At 46.8% G+C, this 6000-nt stretch overlaps 1 protein-coding gene across 13 annotated transcripts in view; it reads left to right on the top strand.

Annotated features, from left to right (window-relative positions):
• Nucleotides 1-205: 205 nt before the first annotated feature.
• Nucleotides 206-6000, top strand: part of MPDZ (multiple PDZ domain crumbs cell polarity complex component) — a 162940-nt gene continuing 157145 nt past the window's right edge. For all 13 annotated transcript variants that reach the window (XM_045043577.1, XM_045043585.1, XM_045043582.1 and 10 more), the window contains exon 1: nucleotides 206-417. The gene's annotated coding sequence lies outside the window, so the exon portion shown is untranslated. The remainder of the gene's footprint in view (nucleotides 418-6000) is intronic.

Below are 6000 nucleotides of genomic sequence, written 5' to 3'. Positions count from 1 at the left end.
CACCCCAGGACCGGCGGGCTGGGCCGCGCCCCCTGATTGGCCGAGGCGCGCCCGCCGCCCCGCCGGCCGCAGGCGTCACGCAGCCCCGGCAGCTCCGGCCTCGCCGCCGCCGCCGCCGCCACCGCCACCTCCTCCTCGGCAGTCCCGGTCGGCGCAAGTGCGGCGCGCGCGGGAGGGGGGGGGGGCGCGGCGGAGCGCGAGACTGGCGTCGGGCCGCCGCCGGCCGGGCGGGATTAAGTTTCTCGGTCGCGCGTGAGTTTCTGTGCGCGTTTATCCCGGAGCTCCCCGCCGGGCCGTTACTTCAGCGGAGAAGAGGGCGAGCGCGAGCGAGACGAGGCACCCGAGTCCCCGGCGACCCCGGCTCCCCAGCCCTCCTCCCGCTCCGCGTCCCCGCCCGCGGCGGCCGCCGCTAGCCGGGTAAGCGGCGCCGGGGCCCGGGCCCGGAGGCCGGAGCGCGCCCCCGCGCTCTGCGCGCGCGCGCCGGCCGGGAAGGTGCGCGGGCGCCGGGGGCTCCGCGCGCGGGGCGGGCGGCGGGCGGGGTGCACGCGCCCCACCCCGCGCGGCCGGGCCGTACCGGGAAGCCGCGGCTCCTCCGGCTCTTTAAAAGGATGGGGTCTGGAAGTTTCCTTCGCTGTTTGCATGGCCCCCGAGCGCTAGTCCCAGTCCTTTCAGCCCTCCCACCCCCCTCTTTGCCCTCGCTTACTCTAAACGGTTTAAAAGTTTTTTTTCGTTTTCTTCGCCTGGAGGGGCCCGAGGATGGTGCCAGGAAGGGGAACCGCGGGCCTGGCGCGCGAGCCAGTGCTGGGGGGGGGGGGGGGGGGCGCGGGAGCCTGTTGCTCGCCGCTGGTGTGGCCGCGGTCCAGGCCGGACGTCCCCTCTAGCGTTATGCTGTGTCAGGCGGGTAGCGGGTGGGGAGAAAGGCCCCCCAAAGTGGCGTCTCCAGCCTAGTCCTCGGGACCCCAGAGCTCCGTTAATTGGTACCCGCCCCAACCCCCCGCGGATTGTGTGCCCTTTCATCCGCCCCCCCCCCCCATGGTGGGATCAGTTTGCTCTCGCCACCCTCTTTCTCTACCCCGCGTCTTTGGGGCCCCTTTGTCTGCTATTCCTAGCCGGATGTTTCTCGGGAAGCGCGGTTCGGGAGATGCTTTGTGTCTTGGAAGTTGTGTGTGTGTGTGTGTGTGTGTGTGTGTGTGTGTGTGTGTGTGTGTCGGGGGTGGTGATGGTGTACATTTTTGCTTGCGTTCCTTGCAGAGGCCCAAAGGCCAGGCTATTCTTTCCTGCAGATCACATGGGAATTCAGGCTGGGACTGCCTAACGTAGGAGGGGCCAGGCGACAGCGGGGGACTGGGGGTGGGCGCCGCTGCGCAGTGGCTGGGGGCGAGTCGGGGGCGGCTGGACGTCTCCATCCAAGCGGGCGGGGCTTGCAGAGCTTGCTCGGCTTGCGAAGAACCCGGGCGTGGGCGCTACATGCCTTGTGTGGGGAGGGTGCCGGTGGCGGCTAGGGTTTCTTTGGTAGCATCAGATAAGAGGACCATGACTTCAGCCTAGAAAGAATACTCTCCATATTCCTTAGATGTCCAGAGAGGAAGAATCTGGAAAGTGTCTAGATGCTGTCATCCAGCTTTGGTGCACAGCCGTGGTGTAAATATACCTTTTGTGTTTCCCTAGACATCGCTGATTTAGGTTACCTTTTATGGAGTGGGGGGGGGGCATTATCTTAAAAACTTATGAGATTATGGTTTGGGGCTTGGGAGTTTTTATATGTTGAATGCGGGTATAGGTGACTACAATGAACCTTTTTAGAGGGTCGAGTCAGCTAAATTTGTATAATACATGCTTTAGCGCCTAGTACATGTTAAAAACCGACAAAACTTCCAAGTTCTTAGGTTTGAACTTCTAATTCAATGCAAAACTCTGGACGGGTGCATCTGTGCCCTTGCCTGAAAGAGGGGCCGAGAGGGTTAGAGAGTGGTGAGGATAGTCTTGTCAAGGATCCTCAGATTTCCAGCTAGCTAATAAGCTAGTTTGCAAATGGGCAGGTCTATCTGGATTGGTCTCTATCTCTGCCCTGAGTTCATAATAGGGTCTTTTAAAGCTGAGGTCTCTAAACTTAAGGGCCATAGGCCACAATGGCCAGCAGCAGCCTGTTTTTACCCATAAAGTGTAGGAGTTAGAAATCGTTTGTACGTTTTTAAATGGTTGAAAATTAAAATCAAAAGAATAATATGTCATGTGAAAATTATGTGAAAACCAAATCTTAATGTGCATAAGTAAAGTTTTATTGGCACGCAGCCTCACTCATTCCAATCGTGTATGGTGATTTTTTACTGCCTGTGGCCGTTTTCAAAGCAGCAGTGGGAGAGTTGAGTAGTTGCATAGTTGAGACATAGATGTATAACCTTCAAAGTATGAAATATTTACTCTTTACAGAAAAAAGTGTCAACGCAGAGCAGCCTTTAAAAGTGTTGCTTAAATGCTCCCTCTTGTGATGGGCACATTGTCTAATCTCATTGCCTTTCATGCTCTGTTTCTGGTATCCCTTGAACTGTCTGACTTTTCCTCAATAGTCAAATTAAGTTAATGTGTTGGATTTTTTTCATTTCCAAGTTTCACTCTCAAAAAGATTTCTTAACCTTTCAGTATTGCTCTGGGTCAGAATCTAGAATACAGTGGGTTTTCTGATTGGCAAAAATTGTGTGCGTAGTTACTTTAATATAGATAGCCAAATTATCAGGGTGTTCTGCAGTTAGTACAAGTGACATCTTACTGCCCTGCTACCTGAGCAGGTTGAAATTATAGTTTTGTGTTTTTAGGTAGAGACCAGCAGAGGCTGGGGGGCATCATAGATTCCTTTTTGTAGGGAAGTTACCACTTGAGACAAAGCCAGTTTGTTGGGGAGGCTTGACTCTTCACTCCTCCTTCCCAAACATTTGCTGAAACAAAAAATGATGAAGTTTATTCTCAGTATTACTAAGAGATTGATCATATGTGTACATGCCTCTAACACGTGTTCCTTTTCTTCTTCTTCTTCTTTTTTTTTTGGCTCCCATTGGTCTTTCTTCTTTCCATTTCCCATGTCTCGTTTCTGGTTTTCTTTCTCGCTTTACCATATTTCTTCCTTTTATTGCCTGAGCCTCTTGCTTTTGACTTAGGCAGGGAAAGATGTCAGTTGCAGCTTTTAGTGTGCTCCAAATTCCTGTTACATAGACATTGCCCTGTTTGACCGTTAAAGACTTCTTTGCATTTCAGATACCTTTGAAATGCACATATATCATGAAGGAGTGGAGGCTGTCCCTAGAGTTTACTGTCTCACTGCAAGGTGGGAGTACTCAGAGAGATTTGTGGAAATCCTTGAAATGTAAGTTTGCATTGATTCAGGCTTTTACCCATTAGCTGCTGGCGTGTGGAGGCTCTGCCTTACAAATGAAGAAGTGGACCCATTGTGTAGAGTTAAGATTAAGGGATTTAGAAGCTGGCATTCAGCAGTGAATTGTACAGAAGATAACTAACTGCCCTGAGTTAAAGGCAGATTATTTTGTTCAGATTACATTCCAAGTCTGAGATCTTAACCTGACTCTCTTAGGTTGAGTTGCAGGTTGGTACCACTTTGTACATTTATAATATGTACAAAATACTTGGTGAATTTCATAAAATATCTTGAAGCAAAGTTGATGTGTTGGACTGGAAATGTCCCCATACATGCTTGAGCAAACAACACATCTGCCAGAGAGAGATCCTATACTTCAAAATGAAGAGGCAGAAAACTTCCCATAGAATTCTTAGTGGGACATATGACTGATGATATATTTTATCATCGTTGTATTTCCCAAACAGCTGTATGTGCTTTTAAAGTACATTTGGCCTAAAGTAGGAATTCATTTGGTACTGTTACATTGTTATGTACATTATCAACCCCTTATTTATAACAAGAAAGGTGTTATTTTCTCTTGTAAATTAGGGTTAGTATGGTAAAGTTGATATACTATGGTTAAATAATTATAGTGGGGTTCTGTGTGGGCGAATAAGGAGATGAAGAACTACTTCTGCTTAAATAATCCATTGTCTTCCTGTGAAATATTTTCTGGGAAGATCTGAGGTAGTTATTTGTTCAGTAGATAATAATAGATGGACTAGGACACATGTTGCATTGGGTTAAGCACTGAGGAGAACTTCAAACAAGATACTGCTCTAGAAGCTTACTGTCTTGGTCGAAAAAGTAGTCACACAAAGAAAGGAAAGAATAAGAAAGTTTTACACATGTTAAAGTTACAGGATTTCAAAGACATTGGAGATCAACATAGGATTGCTTCCTGGCAGTTTGTAGATGGCCATCTTCTCCCTGTGTCTCCCAGTCATACTGGATTAGGGGAGCCCCAATGATGTCATTTAATTTTACCTCTTTAAAGACCCTGTCTCCAAATACAAGGACATTCTGAGGTATGGGAGGTTAGGACTTCAACACGTGAATTTTGGGGCAGTGGGAAGAAGGACACACAGTTCAGCACATAACAAACTTCTTAAAGAGACCTTAGGCTATACACTGGTGGTGACCTTGAAGAATGGACTGGTTTAGGGTAAGGAGGGAGGACATGTAGGAGGCTGTTGTGAGTCTAAGTGTTATTGTGGTAATTTGATGTTTGGGAAGAAAGAGAAACTGCCATTTGAGGAAGCCAGAGGCCACTTGTTTTCTTTTTCTGGTGTTCACTGAGAAACTGGCCTTTGTTTTTTATGGACAGAGCATTCATTACATTAGTTTCTTCTTATTGATGTGTAATTTGTAATTGATGTGACAAACTGCATGTATTGAAAGTGCCGTTTGTTGAATTTTGGCCCCCGTGTAACTATCCCCGTAATCAAGATAGTGAACATATTCGTCACCCTCAAAAGTTTCCTCATGGCCCTTTATAAAGCTTCCCTGTCCCCCCTACCTACCCATCTCCTATAATCAGTGATCTTTCTGTCAGTACAGAGTAGTTTGCATTCTCTAGAGTTTTAAATAAATGCAGTCATACAAGATATTCTCTCATTTTATGTGACTTCTTTTGCTTTGTGTTTTGGGATTCATCCATGTTGCCTCTCTTCATAGTTTAATACTGTTTATTGCTGAGTACTAGTTCATCCTACTGAATGGATATACCATTCAGAGGTTTTTTTTTCTCAACGTTTATTTATTTATTTTTTTTGGGACAGAGAGAGACAGAGCATGAACAGGGGAGGGGCAGAGAGAGAGGGAGACACAGAATCGGAAACAAGCTCCAGGCTCTGAGCCATCAGCCCAGAGCCTGACGCGGGGCTCGAACTCACGGACCGCGAGATCGTGACCTGGACATTCAGAGGTTTTTTTTAAAGAAATAGTTTCGGGTTGCCTGGGTGGCTCTGTCAGTTAAGGGTCTGACTCTTGATTTCTGCTCAGGTCAAGATTTCAGGGTTTCTTTGGGCTTCACGCTGACAGTGGGGGGCCTGCTTAGGATCCATTCTCTCCCTTGTTCTCTGCCCCACCCCTGCTCAGGTGCTTAAGCTTTTGCTCTCTCTCCAAATAAATAAACTTAAAAAAAATAGTTTAGAATTCTCTTGCACTTTATTCATTGTGTTGTATTTGTTGTTGGTTTTGACTTTGTTTTGTTAGACTTTTGTATTTGACAGTATTACTGACTCTTAAATTCATGCCTCTTTTGGATAAACTTAAAATTTAAATGCCCTTATATAAGATTACTTGAGATTTCAAAATATGTAAATTACATATTTTGTAAAAAAAACTAACAATTGTAAAATAGAGATTAAAAATTTTTCTAGTCTTTAAAGATATCAAGTAAAAAAAAAAGGTCACGTGAGTGTTGACGCTTTCCACAAGCCTATGTATCCTATTTTGTGAAGTCAGTTTCAGTATTGAGCTCAAAACTTTACTACTGCTTGCCTAATTCTCCTGACTTATTTGCATATGTTTTTGAAGTTTTTATAGTTTTTGATGAATTTATTTGTGATTTCTTGGGATAGATTTAT

This window comes from Felis catus, chromosome D4, assembly GCF_018350175.1.
Source record: "Felis catus isolate Fca126 chromosome D4, F.catus_Fca126_mat1.0, whole genome shotgun sequence".
NCBI classification, from domain to species: Eukaryota; Metazoa; Chordata; class Mammalia; order Carnivora; family Felidae; genus Felis; species Felis catus.
This window is presented reverse-complemented; position numbering and strand designations above follow the sequence as displayed.